We start from the raw sequence: 14,976 nt of genomic DNA, 5'->3' as shown, positions 1-14,976 counted from the left end.
ACACGCACTATACAAAAAGAACCTGCACGTTGTGAAATGGGCTGACAACGTATACCATATGCATTCGCTAAACAAGCAGTCTTTTTGGCCCGATTCATTGCCGCAGTACCTAGTTTTATTTTCTGAGCACGCGTCCTATATCCTTCCTCATGCGTACACCCTTGTGTTGGCGGCATTCCGTTCCGGTGCGTTTAGCATTTGCATGCCGTTCCTTTTTACTTGTTTGCGCGTGGCAGAAAAAAAAATAAAGGGCGGAAACGAAACATGTACGTACGAAAAATGTGTAGTTACGTATACCCAAATGAACGTTTCTTTTTTTTTTCTTTTTGCGAACGTAGCTATAAAGACATCAAAAACTGTCACGCACCGATGCGCGCGCCACGCATGACAGGCAGGCAGCCCGTGATTCGGGACAGTTTTCGAGGAAGTCGACCGGGGTGCTGCTGTTCTGCATATATCCGTGACTGACGGGCCTGTTCGTACCCTTTTCCCGCATATATCTTCTTACTTAGATACGTTTTTGTTTCTTTTTTTTTTCTTTTCCTATACACGCCTTATTGCGCCCTGGCAAACTTGCTCGCATCTAGAATTGCATGAAGTGCGCAAACCGTCTATACGCATGGCTGTCTGAGTACGATATTTACTTTTTATTTTCCGACCATTGCGATTTCTCGCTGTCCTGCCCTTGGAATATAACCTCTCCTCTCGGTCGTCACGCCTGGGGCACTCGTCGGATTTATTACGAGATGCACGCAGTCCCGAATGGTTGCATTGGCGCTTGCGCTGTCTCAGCATACTGCTCGTACGCATCGACAACTCACGCGATGCTAGATTTACGAAAAATCATGTGACCACGCGAGACCTTCGTTCACGTATATATATAGCTTCTAGACTCGTACCGTTTTAACATCTATAATCCAACTCCTGCTACATTTAACCATCAGTTGGGTATAATCAGTGTCGTGGGTTATGTTAAGAAAGCTGCAATTTGCGTTCAATTGTCTCGTTAGCTTTGCTGCAGCCGACTGTATAGTGCAACATGCAGCACCGCAGTTCTCCGAGCACTGTTCGCCGTTGTTCGGTGCAGTTGTGCGTGCGTGTGTGTACGTATACGTGTATGTACTCGCGTGTTCGTTGGTTTTTCAAGGGCGAGAAACTTTGGATTCGTACACCGTGGATTGTGTTTCGGAATTAACAGCGATGTTTTTGTGAAGCGACAACAAAACAACGGGAAATCTAGAAAAGAGACAAAGTATTGGGCTCATAAATTCAGTCAGCCGCAGAAAATTCCTTAATGGAATTGTGGTCATAGACGGACAGTCTGCCGTGACTGATTTTACTTACCAGGGTACTGTGATTTCTGTGCCGAAAAAAAAAAGACAGATACGTTGTCTTTGTTACCTATATCTATAGCTTAATTTGTGCGGTTCAGATGTACCGTATTTACTCGATTGTAACGCATACAGGATTGTAACTCGGGGTCCGACTTTACATTGTTTCGAGGAAAGAAAAAAAATAGTTATATCGGTATTTGATTGTAACGCGAGTGCGGACTTTTAAGTAGCGAAATTCTCGGAAAAAAAAAACGACGAAAAAAACGGTTACATTCCACTAGATACGGTATATGCGAGCGAACATACAGGCCACGCTGTCACCCTTCCACTCCGTCGCTGGCTTGTTTTGCTTTCTCCGTATTAATAAAGCCTTAGTGCGTTCCATGTGGATCGGAAAACGCTATATTGCTGTTTTTGCTTTACCTGAAAATGAAACGCCGTGCAGCTTTTTTCTTCCTTGTAGCCGAGATTAAAGTACTACAGCCGCGTTGTTCGCTAATTAGAAAAGCACTGACGTCACTAGGTTTATTATCTTGAGCTCGCGTTAATTAACCGATATGTCGCCCAGCTCCTGTGTTCAGTGATTCACGGTCGAGTACTGATCACACTTGCGTACCATTACGCTCCTTGCGAAGTAGGCTCGCTCCAGAAATTATTTCTTTACAACATAAACTACTGCATAGTCCTGCAAGGAATAGAACAAACATCGCATTAAACTTGGAGCACAGTAGCAATTTATAACAAAGGATTGCATTTTGAGAAGCCTACCGTATGCGCTCGCATAATAGCAGCACTGGCTACAATTCGCCTATCTCGGATACTTCCGGCTATATCTGTAGTTGTGTTCATAACAGCGTAATAAAGGAATGCATCTGCACCGCCGTGTGTTGCTCTAACCCGATATATGCACTATATACTGCACACTATAAGTGCAGTTTTCCCAAAGAAATTCTCGGTGCAAGTTTTACGCAATCGCGCCCACTTTCTAGAGAGTCATCGCATTTATTTCTACCCGCATGTAATTGGCGACGCCCATCAAGCTTTGGAGGATTATGGCGTTGTTCTAGGAATATATCCTCAACTGTCGTACAGCACGCCGCGTATATAACCGATAATATGGTACATTATAGCCCTTTCTACGTATTCGCGACTGGGACTGGCGTCAGCATTTCTAAACTGTAGACGCGCGTGCAATAATAAATGCGGAGTCATCACGCGATTCCGTTAGCTTTTACCCGGTGCTGTGCCTGTTTTTTTTCTTTTTTTAATGAAAATGTCTGCATTGAAAAGCGGGAGAGCATGCACGCATGGGTTTTCGTCTGTCGCGAACGGGGAAGGACACTCTTGCGTGTATAAAGTGCAGAGCGTACTCCCAGTCTTTTCTGTTTTATTTGGAATGCTCCACAGCTCGCCAGATCCGTTAGCCTGCACGCGAGGCACTGATTCATTTTGTCCTGCTTCTTTTCTTTATTTTTCTAACTCGGGCGCTCTCGTATTCGTTCATCCATTACGTTTAATGCGATGACATCGTTGTGCAGCCCGGCGCTTGCATGTTCTTTAGACCTAGCGAGGCATGGAGAAACGATTTCATATTGTGTAAGGTTTTCAAGACTCCTGCTCTGCATATCAATATGAATATGTGCCGGTCTCGCCTATTTGTTTCTTTCGGTGGTGTATTTTTCCTATCTGCGAGGTTCGATTAATTCGTTTGTGGCCTTCGTTGGAAATGACTTTGTAGAAAAATATCGAGTTGTTTATTACTTAGCACGAATGATATGAAGTTAAGCTATAAGTGTCGGTATTAAGGGTGTTCAATTGATTCTTTTTGAGGTTCCTTGCACGCGCAACGGTGACCCCGAAACGCAGATTTCTGCAGTGTCTTGATTGACGCTCGAGTGGTGCTCTGTTGCACTTCGCCATGTGATCACTTTCTAGTTTGCGTTAACATTATAACTCTAAAGCGTGGCACAGCGTCTCCACAGCGTCTTCTTTCCTTAATAAACGCTCGGCTTGGCAATAAAGTGATTCCGTAGTCTTACATATAGCTCTTTAAAAAAGTATTTGATTGCTTATATAGTCCCACATAGTTCCATAAAAATAGCGCCGAATACACCTGGAAGTATTGAAATCAATTACGGGACTTGGAGCGTTACGTTTAATGCGATGACATCGTTGTGCAGCCCGGCGCTTGCATGTTCTTTAGACCTAGCGAGGCATGGAGAAACGATTTCATATTGTGTAAGGTTTTCAGGACTCCTGCTCTGCATATCAATATGAATATGTGTCGGTCTCGCCTACCTGTTTCTTTCGGTGGTGTATTTTTCCTATCTGCGAGGTTCGATTAATTCGTTTGTGGCCTTCGTTGGAAATGACTTTGTAGAAAAATATCGAGTTGTTTATTACTTAGCACGAATGATATGAAGTTAAGCTAGAAGTCTCGGTATCAAGGGTGTTAAATTGATTCTTTTTGGAGTCCCTTGCACGCCCAATGGTGACCCTGAAACGCAGATTTCTGCAGTGTCTTGATTGACGTTCGAGTGGTGCTCTGTTGCACTTCGCCGTGTGATCACTTTCTAGTTTGCGCTAACATTATAACTCTAAACATTGGCACAGTGTCTCCACAGCGTCTTCTGTCCTTAATAAACGCTCGGCTTGGCAATAAAGCGATTCCGTAGTCCTACATATAGCTCTTTAAAAAAGTGTTTGATTGCTTATATAATCCCATATAGTTCCATAAAAATAGCGCGGGATACACCTGGAAGTATTGAAATTAATTACGGGACTTGGAGCGTTCTTTGCCTAATGCACAAAAGGCTATACAGGATATATATATTTCGCCCTCCGCCAGCACCTTACACGGGGGGGTGCTACGAGTATAGCAGCTGGATAATGCGCTCTCTTAGCCTCTTGAAACCCGAGAACGTTGTCTTATGCGCGCAACACGCCATTCCGGTTCCCATGCGACTAACACTCACATGTATGTTACAAGGCAGTCTAATCTTAGTGACAAGAGTGTTTCATGCGCTGGATGCTGTGTTTACCACGTTATACCGTACATTGAATGTGTCTTTATGTACCATTATGTGTTTTCCACTGGTTCCAGGGGCTATACCTCTTGCCCGCTTCAGTGTAACAGCAAAACTTTCCCTATACATAGCTTGCTCATCGCGGAAGGCGAAAAACCTGGGCCTAGAGTGAAAGACGGCAAACCTCGTTAGGTGAGATTAGCTCTGATATTTTCAACTCCGTGATTATCTGAAAAGTAAACTAAATAAAAGATAAAAGAACTAATGGTGGACACAACGAATTCGTTGAATTAGGCTTGTAAGCGAAGCTTTATTGGTAGGTTTCAGTTTAATTTCGGCGAAGCGTTCACTAACGTCAATTTCGTCATGGAAATGGCGTCAGCGAAAATGAGCCTGGTCAAACGCATGTATGCAGCAAAGTGCATGACGTGCAATTTTTAAAAAAAGAAAACTTTACCTTCTCTTCCGCGCAATTTCCACAATGGTGTATCACGATTTCTAACCGAATATTTAACTGTTGCGTCTAGTCGCAATGACTGTAGTGTTTAATAGCTAGTATTCGTAATAATCGTTAAGGTTTGACGTCCAAAAACCCATTATTAGCTTAAGGCTAGTATTAGCGAATATCAGCCGTAGTCGCAAAGCTATAGTATTAGATATGGGCGAATATTAAGCTGCGCACAATAACGCAATTTTGGACCACAGTATGCTCGAAGTGATAAGCGATGCTCACGCGTAATTTGAAAAGAGGTTGTAAAATAAATTTGGAACATTTCGGCTGTCAACATAACCTATAAATTTAAAGCGATAATTTGGATCTGTAAAAGCAGCCATTGAATTCACGACATTCGTTCGGTTTTCGGAAGTAATCTCGAAACCGACCGGGTAGGGTGTCTGTGTTTTGTGTGTGTTCAGAAAAAGAGAGGGAGTAGAGAACATTGCCGTAGCGGATGAATATAGTAGGAACACCTACACGGTCCGTGCAGCACAATCTGGCCCGAATCTCATTCGATCGCATATCCAGCTGTCAGTCGATGGGGTTCCTGCGAGAGCACATTTGACGGGGGCAAGCGATTCCATGGTGGAGCCACGTCGGGCGCGTTTTGTGTTCGCGCTCACCGAATGGATATCGAACGAGATGAGAAAAACGAATATACAAAGTCGGTAAAACTAAGCCAAAAGGGGTTGGTGTGCTTGGGGCGCAGTTGATGTATGCATGCACTGTGATGGACGTCACGCTATTTTTTTTTCTCCTGCCACGCAGCGTAGCTCAGGTTCGTCGGTGGTCGACGGATGCATTATGGATGACCAAACGACGACAGGAAATGCCCGAACGCGTTTCCTGAATTGCCCCTCTCTCCTCCTCTTCCAAAACTCGCGTTCTCTCCATCATTCGCCCCCACTTTCTTGAAGGCTATTTGTGCCACGAGCATCAGAGATCAACGAATGGCGAATGATCGCGGAGACCTTGCTTATCTTCAAGCAGGTAAAGAAGGGGCTGCCAGTGATCGCTGTGACGTTTGTGTTCCAGCGGTCTTTCGTTTTTGACACCCATCGCTTGCCCAATGGCCGAGTATCGTAATGATGAGCAGAAAGTTGTGGGTTTGACTGCGTGTAAATGATCGTGTGCAGAGTACGTTAGTGGCGCGGAAGTTCCATTTTGAGAAGTACTTCGGTTTGGGCTAGTTACTGTATAGTCCTCATTTAGAAAAGGCAGCGGGAAGACACAAGCAATTTAAAAAAATCAGTAGACTGCTCTTCGTCTCTACCGCATTTTTTTTCCGTATGTCTTTACGTTGCCCTTTCTAGATGACTTTCATTTCACTCTGATTCCAGCTATAAAAGTAAAAAAAGTTTTCTTGCTGCTATTTTCCTCTTGCATAAATGTATTGGCGTTTCACGGAAACTTGCAGGATGAATAGAGTGAAGATACATATTTTTTTTTTTCAGTGATTTTAAAAGCTTAGCATAAAGCGCCTCCGAGTGGTCCGAGGGTGCATGATTATCGGAGCTAGGATCAGCCGAATGTGTTCAGAGCATTCGGGTTGGACAGCCAGTATATCCGCGCTGCTTGAGGGCACTCCTAAATCATGACTGCCCTAATGGCTCGTTCGTATGCATACATACACGTTGTCACCTGCAGTGCCTCTGTGGTGTCAGCCAACTGTTGTGTATACTTGTGGCATCTTGGCTGCAGTTCGTGTTGTTTGTGTGCGTTGCGTGTAAACACTATGCGCGCTCCTCTGTTTTCGTTGCTGCTTCGGCGCTTTTGTTATCTCTTCTCTTTCTTCATCGCCCTGGAGTGTAAACATCGTGTCCTCTTCTTCGCAGGCGTCATCGGGCCTCCGGCTCTGTGCTGAACCTCAGCGGCACGTCGCTGAAGCAGCCATGCGTGTGCCCAGGTTACGTGGATACTGCCTAGGCTGCTTGATACTAGCGGACCCTCGGCAACCGCGATCGTCTTGGCGCTTCTCACCTGGTGAGTGAGTGAGTGAGTGAGTGTGTGCGCGTGTGTGCGTGCGTGTGTGTGCGTGCGCGTGTGTGTGTGTGCGTGTGTGTGTGTGTGTGTGTGTGTGTGTGTGTGTGTGTGTGTGTGTGTGTGTGTGTGTGTCGCGTGAACCTCTCGAGAAATACGTGAACGTCAGCTTCATTTCATACTATCTGTAAAAATGGCAGCCAATCGCCTTACACGAGTATATGCGATGCGTGTTAAAAGTATGCAGTTGTTTTTTTTACATTTCTAGCTTTCTTCAATGGGGGCGTTGACTTGATGGATACGATTAAAATGCCACAGACAACGACGAAACGAAAGTGTGGAGTGGGTTTTAAATACTGTAATATGAGCCACGAAAGCCTAGTACTTAGTGTTAGGAAAGACAACCACCACTGAGTCTTATGCCACTCAGAACAAAGTAGCATTACTATTACAGTTAATAGTAAAAAAAAAGACGCCACAATGCAGTGCAAGGCTGTACTGCAAGTGTTTTAAATCAAACTCGCTACACTAACAAGTCTTCAGGCCTCAGGGTGGCCTTCAAGATAGTTATTAAAACGAATGCATTGTATACCTCATCAAACGACAAAAGTGACCGCCGTCTCCAAGAAATCATCGAATATCTTTTTTATGAATCCCATTCGTACACGCTTCCAAACTCGTCGTTATGGTCATCTTCGATGAAGATGACAATGATCTTTTCAATCATCCACAGTACCATAATTTGTCGCTATCATAATCAAATATTATAACGATGGTAGTTTTATGGTAATGATGATTGTTTGATGATAATTACTACTAACGCAGCAGATGGGATCGCCTTTGCCGTCTTGGGCGAATAAAAGGAGCCTATGAGTTTCTTGTTTGTTTGTTTTCTGATGCTTTTTTTTCAGTGTTCACGGGATTATGAAGATAGCCGCACCCATGGTGCACAGTCTTTGTGTGTCCCATTGTCCAGGTAAAGAAAGACAAACAAGTGAGGGGGGGGGGGCTGCATAGCAATTTTCTCGCTTTTTTTTCCCCTTGTTCGAAACAACGCTGCATCTGAGGTGAAGCGTCAACGCGTGGATGTGTTGTCACTGCCGCAACGCAGGTGGCGCCTATAGAAGCACGTGTACCACTACATAGTTTCTACTTGTATAGGTATACGTTTTTTTAGTAATTATTTGTATCTGCTTCGTCCTCGTATTTTCATTGCATAACGAAGGGTGTCTGTTCAGTGAGCGCCCTGTCCCAACGTCACTTGCCGGGCAAATGGTGTTGCCCTTTTTGGAAAATACAAAAACGCAGGGAACGGTCTCAACGTCAACCTTAACAACAAAGAAGCATTTAAATGTTTAGGAAAAGGAAAGGCCTCAACGGAGTGGGGTAAAAAGAGGTGGGAGATGGAATGAACGTCCTGATTCTGGGAAAGCAACGGGAAAGGTCTACGATGAAAGACTGCCTGAGCGCTTCTTACTTCGGCAACCTTTGATGCGAGCTATAAGAACATGTACAATTCTGGACAGCAGGTCCCTATAGCTTAGAAAGGTGCCCCAGTCCCTCCCCCTCCCCGAAATTCGGATGGAAGGGGTATTTTACAGAGAACAAATTACGAAAATAAATGTTCTTCAAAGGCTTTAATAAGTGCCCCCCCCCCCTCTCCTCGGAGAAAAATTCCTGGCTATGGGCCTGGTGGATGGGTGATGGGCTCGTGGATCGGCTTAGCGTTGGCGTACTGACTTCTTTTTGTATGCACTTGATCAATTTACAATCTGCAAGAAATATCCACAGCTTTTACGAGCAAATCTGTTTGTCGGGGGCGACCGTGGCGCAAGCACTTCGTGAGTCGAAAAGGCTTATCTTTTTCAAGTCCCTTTCAGAGGTCTCAAGTATAGTCGGTGCTCGAAGTAATCTACTGTGGCGTTGCACTGCGCTCGCTGAAATTATCTCCTTTTGTCTGCGCGATGCCACGCAGAAATGTAGTATCGGCTGTTGTGGTCGAACGGTATGTATAGAAGGGCGGCAAGTCGCGCAGGGCTGATATTGAGGTTTGTACGTGTAGCTGCGTGCCGCTGTTACACGTATATAGCGCTACGAAAGAGTTCCTCTGTTGGAGGGAATCGGTTAAAAAAAAAAATGGAGGCGACGGCGATTTCAAGCTGTTGGGGGCTGCTGTCTTGTGCCGGATATTTATTTATTTATTTGCTTATTTATTTATTCATGTAACAATACTGCAGGCCAGAATGGGTCCAGGGGGCCCCGCCGCGGTGTTCTAGTGGCCAAGGTACTCGGCTGCTGACCCGCAGGTCGCGGGTTCGATTCCCGGCTGCGGCGGCTGCATTTCCGATGGAGGCGGAAATGTTGTAGGCCCGTGTACTCAGATTTGGGTGCACGTTAAAGAACCCCAGGTGGTCAAAAATTTCCGGAGCCCTTCACTACGGCGTCTCTCATAATCAAATGGTGGTTTTGGGACGTTAAACCCCACAAATCAATCAGAATGGGTCCAGGCAGGACGGGAAAAGAAGTATATATAAAGTGTGGAGTATCAAGAACAATGTACAAAGAGGATGTGCGCAAAGCGAGTCTATGAACTAGTAAAGAACACTGAAAATTGTAATTCAAAGAAAGAGAACATACAATGTAAAATTATAATACAATGATAACTCTACTTTATTGTTGCACAAAAGTTTCATCAAACGAAAGGGAACAGTATATTACTTGAACTGATACAGTGGCGGATTAAGAGGTGGGGGGGGGGGGGGTTGGTAGAGGCAATCGCACCATCCCCCCCCCCCCCCCCAAAGCCTGTCGGCACCTTCTCCTTTCAGTGCTTGCCGTCCACCTCTGTAACCGTTGGGACAAATGAGTGACCACTCTGGGCGCAGATGAACAGTATTTATGCCATTATTTGGTTTTTGTGCTAGTAAAAAAACATAAAAGTAATGACCACGCCCCACTTTCCGTTAACTCAAGTGACCGCCCCACCCCCCCTCTAATGTGGGTGGCTGGATCCGCCCCTGAACAGATAGCCTCTAAGGTGGCAAGTTGGTCTAGTTGGATAACGTTCATGATTGAAAATTTTTGTTGAAGCGCGCTGAAGACAGACGGACAAAAAAGGCTGACAAGGACAACGCAAGCGCTGTCCTTGTCAGCCTTCTCTGTCCGTCTGTCTTCAGTGCGCTTCAACAAAAATTTTCAGATAGCCTCTCGTCATTATCTTGCCGTGTAATATTTTGGTACAGAGGCTGGTTATTTTCCGAATACATTATGGGAAGTTTGATGTAGCGTCCGCTGCGAAGCTCGGCGATCAGGTACCGAGCATAGAGCACGTCACGACGGGGGTAAGGACGACACCGCATCCTCACCAATCTATCTTTCGGCATAACTTCCTTAGCAAGCTGCAAAGGGACTTGCTATAGGCTGCTAGCTCTAGGAAAACAGCTGTTCGTGGTGCTTTTTCTCTCACTTGATAACTTGTCCGGGTCTTCATTGCCCGCTACATGCAAGTATTGCAGTTCGTTGTCGTAAGGTCACATCTGATCTTGATTAACACGCAATCTGTTTGCGCGCGATGCACCGGTTTGTAAAAAAAAAAATGTCATCAAAAGACATGGTGTTTGTTTTAGTGATAGGCGTGCGGGGGGGGGCGAAGATTCGTTGCAGTCCCCCTTTCCTATATGCCAGTGCATGAAGCTAACTTTTGCGACCCCCCCCCCACCCACCGATTCGCAGCACCCCGTCCCTATTAGGTCAGTGGGGGGGGGGGCAGGTTTTTCGCTGCCCCTCCTCCTTGTGCATGGCTATGAAGAGTCATTTCTAAACATATGCAAATCTTTTGTTCCTGTTTTTTTACGTGATCACATGAATTGGAAGTTGGCCATCTGACGAACGCGTTGACGACATTCCAACGCCTGAAGTTTTCAGCACCGCAGACGGGCAATCGGTTGCGAACTTAGTTAAGGCCGAGTGCGGAAGTGGTTGTTAAGCGCAGACTTTAAGATGCCTGTGAACGACAGCTCTCTCATATGTGCCTACGTATGTCTCCGATAGCTTTCAGCTGCGCAAAAACATCATAAGGGAATTTTCGTTCTGGGCACTCATTCAATATTTTTAAGCATCTTCGGGCATACCTGTTTCCTGAAAAGACTGACAGCGTTTTGTAGACGCTGGTGCTGCGAACGTCGTGCAACGTGAAGCAATAGTTCCCTTTGCATCTCGCTGTGCAAATTTCGTGACAGTGTTGTTGTTAGTGGTTCATGAGAAAGAGGAAAAAGGCACCTAATTTCTGTCTGCCTTCAGGCGACACGGCGCAGTGCCTTATAGGGGTGGGGGGAGGAGGGATAAAAAGAATAGAAGGAAAATAGAAGGAGAAGAAGACAGCCAACGAGAGAAAAAAGGAGATAGGAAAGTGGGGATCCGGTCGAAGCAGTCCAAGGGCGGGGCACCACAATGCGAGAGCTGCACGGCTTCAGGAGACCGCGGAGGGCGAACCGTCGGCGGGAGCTACGCTGAAGTCGGAGATCGCGAGGGCACAACCGTCCAGCTTGAAATCCTGCGAGCGAATCCGTGACAGACTTGTGCACACACAAGAGTGCTGCAGGAGCGTCCTACCCCTCTCCGCTGGCCACGCGCTCTTTGTAGCCTTTTATAAACGGTGTTGATTTAAATGGCGACTCCCACTTGTTCAAAGGAAGAATGCAACGTCCGTTGGTTCCACTGCATACCTTACTGTTCGCGAACACACCGACCAATGGCGGTTTACTTCAACTTTGCATTACCTGAGACGTATAATCTCGGCCCCTCAAGTCGCAGACTGCCGCCATTTTTTCTTTTCTTCTTATTTGCAATCGCATATGTAAAAGCTTGCTTACCTTGGCCTGTTCTAACGTGTCATTGAAAGGAACACTCCTTAAAAGTCGCAGCGATACATAATCACTTAGGATAGAGAGTGCTTGCTAATTGTTTCAGCTTTAATATTCACATTTCAAAAGTCCTCTCTCAACTATCCGAAGGATAACGCAACTTATAATGCGTTGCGCTTCGGCTTGGTATCATCTGTTCGCCAGTGCTCGAAAAACCCCAGTTCAAAAGCAGCTTGCTTTAGGAGTCGTGTCTATATACTTGCGTGTCTTTCTAATCGCGGTGGAATCTTATCGCGTAAAGTGTTTTTGATTGTGTTCTGGCGGAAATCTAAGCTTTCCTTAACATGATGAAAACATGTCGAGTGCCCTGTTGGTAATGCAGCACGTACGGTATATGAATCAACCGGGCGTTTACTGCCCACGCAAGTATCGAATTCTTGTAATTTGTCTGCTATCGTAACGTGCTTGTACGCGACCAACAGCGGGACATGGTTATCTATCGCGGCTTGACGTAAAAGAAAAATAGATAAGCGGGGTGTCGCAGGGGCAGCTCTCTGTATTGCCTTGATAAGGGGCGTTACACGGCTGCAGGGAAGGACGTTTTTGGAGGGTAAGCGTACTGATAGCACCTCTTTCTGAAACGCTCTTATCTTTACCTCCGCCGCGCGATCGAGTCAGTCACCTTCGGACGACTGTGCGCGTTGCCGCCCTCGAGTGCTCGGGCATCTTCTTTCGCATATCGAAAAGTGCACGCTCGTTATTCAATACGTCGAGTTTGTAATCGATAACAACGGTGGGTGGTGTGCGTGAAGTTACGGATCGTAGATAAGGTGCACACGCAGTGAAGCGGCCACTCTATTACATCCCGGGTGCACGATCAAGAGACTGTGGTTTAGGCGGTGGTTACGTCTCGGGATTACCCTTCGGACGTCTGAGGTTTTCGTCGCAAGGTACGTGAGGTCAGTAAGTTCGGATCGGTTTGGATAAATGTTGAGGTGGGGTCAGCTTTGAATGGCAGCAGTGTTGATTGACTTGTCGTGTCTCCGTTGTGCTTTACACGTACCCGCCTTTGCGTGACCGCAGTCGTTGTCGTGGCTTACCATGTTCAGTGCTTCGTTCTTTAGCAAAGTTGCAACTTTTGTGGGATGAACAGAGTGGGAATGGACTAAGGTATCCTTGTCTTTCTTAGAGACAAACTACTTAAACGAACAAGCAGTGAAAGCGAGGAATGTATATCGCGCGCATCATGTGTAGTCTTTAACTGTGCTGTAGTAGTTATGGCGTAAACGGAAGGGAATTGACGTAGGTGAAAAAAAAAAAAAACTACCTTGCCGCCGATACGGACCAAGCTACACGGCATACGTGTTCGATGCTCCAACAATTGAGCCACTGCGGCGGTTGCTCTCACGCGTTCACAACACTGGGTATTTCTGTGCGCCAGACAACGCACCACGCGTGGCAATTTTCCTTTCGCCCATGCTTGCTTTCACACATCAGGTGCAACGCTGAAGAGGCTGGGAGGACTTCTTGCACTGAACGCGTTCGCAGCCAAGAAATAGTTCTAGGTTTTGTGGCCTGTGGTGTTATTCCTTTGCCTTATTTTTAGTCTGAGTAATGAACCCTTTAGTGCCTTAAAGAACTTACTCCGTTCTACGGCTATGATTATCCTGTTCCGAATCGCCTAGCGTGTCGTACTTTTCGGTTTGTGGTATTTTATTTGCAGCCGGTCGTGACGCCTCACACGGAGGCTCGGCCCGTGCGAGCATATGTAACATGAAGACAGGGAAAGGAAAGGAAGAGCATTACGTCTCATGATTGAGACCCACCGCGTCGGCCCTACACGTGATCAAAACGTTACAGCGCGCTGTAAGTTTCTGCGCTACCGGTGACGTCATGTTTTAGAGGCGAATATAGGGTTCCTCGATGCGAAGCGTTTTATGAACGAGCTTGATCCGGTGGCGTCTGCGCTCCACCGCGCATGCGCGTCTCTCTTTCTCTCCTCTCGTACGCTTACCCTCTCTCGCATCGCAACGCCGACACAGGCAGCGTGTGCTAGAGAATGGCGAGTTTTTTGTTTGACAAAACCGACTGCTCGCGCTGCACAATCGTTGACTGGCCAACTCTTCTTTACCTACAAGGTAGATCTGGTGGGAGATTTTACATGTGCGTTGTTCAACAACGAAAATTCGCAGCGTGCGCGTTAACTAAAAGCGGACTGTGGGTCCCTGCGGCCAATCGGAGTCTTCTCTCTCATTGCCCATTAGTAGTAATTGTCGTGTTCCAGTAGGAAAACTGGTCCATCACTGCTTGTTTTGCGCCTCCCCTGGTATCTCTCTTGCGCAACGCCGCGATGAGCGCCAGCGTCAACACTGTCTCCAGTGTAAGCGTTAACGCCTGCCCCGCCACGGTTGTCTAGTGGCTAAGGTACTCGGCTGCTGACCCGCAGGTCGCGGGTTCGAATCCCGGCTGTGGCGGCTGCATTTCCGATGGAGGCGGAAATGTTGTAGGCCCGTGTACTCAGATTTGGGTGCACGTTAAAGAACCCCATGTGGTCAAAATTTCCGGAGCCCTCCACTACGGCGTCTCTCATAATCAAATGGTGGGTTTGGGACGTTAAACCCCACATATCAATCAAATCAGCGTTAACGCCTGCTACTTCGCATCTACGCATGGTCTCCCTTTAGCTGATGATGATGCAACTTTTTTTAACTTCCTCCGTGAGCCGGCCGGTCTGCGCCGAACAAGCGCGCTTCGATTAATAAAAGCTGCCGGATGCTACAACCCGAAGTCTCGGCAAATATCGTTGCTTGCGTGATCTTGACGCAAAAGGTCACGTGTTGGGCCGACACTACTGCCTTAAAAACTACTTGACTTTCCACGGCTGGCTGCCAGACGTAATGTTCCCTCGTTTGTTTCTTTCCTTCATGATTTACAACCATGAAAGGCCACCACGGGACGCGCAACTCTGTTTAAGCTATGTAACGTTGTGTGATTATAGTTGATCAAGCAGTTCGATCAAGCAGCCTGGTAACGCTGATCATGCAGCCATGATCAAGAAGCAGTTGCATCAATCACGATCAACTATGCGACGCTGTTGCATGGTTGTAAACGTAAGCCCTAATGACTTACGTTGGCCTATTTCGGCTCAATGAGCCAGATGGCAATTATAGGCTTCAAGAAAGTACATCCTTTCAAGGCCTTTCAAAGTACGGTCGGCGTGAATTGAAACCCGAGTAGCGGCAAGCATTCACTATGGTTTCGTGCGAGTGCCACTCACT

General features: G+C 46.5%; 1 protein-coding gene across 3 annotated transcripts in view; it reads left to right on the top strand.

Moving 5' to 3' along the window:
- LOC119174354 (beta-1,4-N-acetylgalactosaminyltransferase bre-4) overlaps positions 1-14,976 on the top strand; it is a 168,943-nt gene that overhangs the window by 81,854 nt on the left and 72,113 nt on the right. For 2 of the 3 annotated variants that reach the window (XM_037425220.2, XM_037425221.2), the window contains exon 2: positions 6,692-6,839. The gene's annotated coding sequence lies outside the window, so the exon portion shown is untranslated. Of the gene's footprint in view, positions 1-6,691; positions 6,840-12,451; positions 12,649-14,976 lie in introns of those variants that run through there. The other variant, XM_037425223.2, reaches the window with a different exon arrangement.

The sequence above is a fragment of the Rhipicephalus microplus genome, unplaced genomic scaffold, assembly GCF_043290135.1.
Source record: "Rhipicephalus microplus isolate Deutch F79 unplaced genomic scaffold, USDA_Rmic scaffold_63, whole genome shotgun sequence".
In the NCBI taxonomy this organism is placed as follows: Eukaryota; Metazoa; Arthropoda; class Arachnida; order Ixodida; family Ixodidae; genus Rhipicephalus; species Rhipicephalus microplus.
Note: the sequence above shows the minus strand (reverse complement) of the source record. Positions and strands in the feature narration are given on the sequence as shown.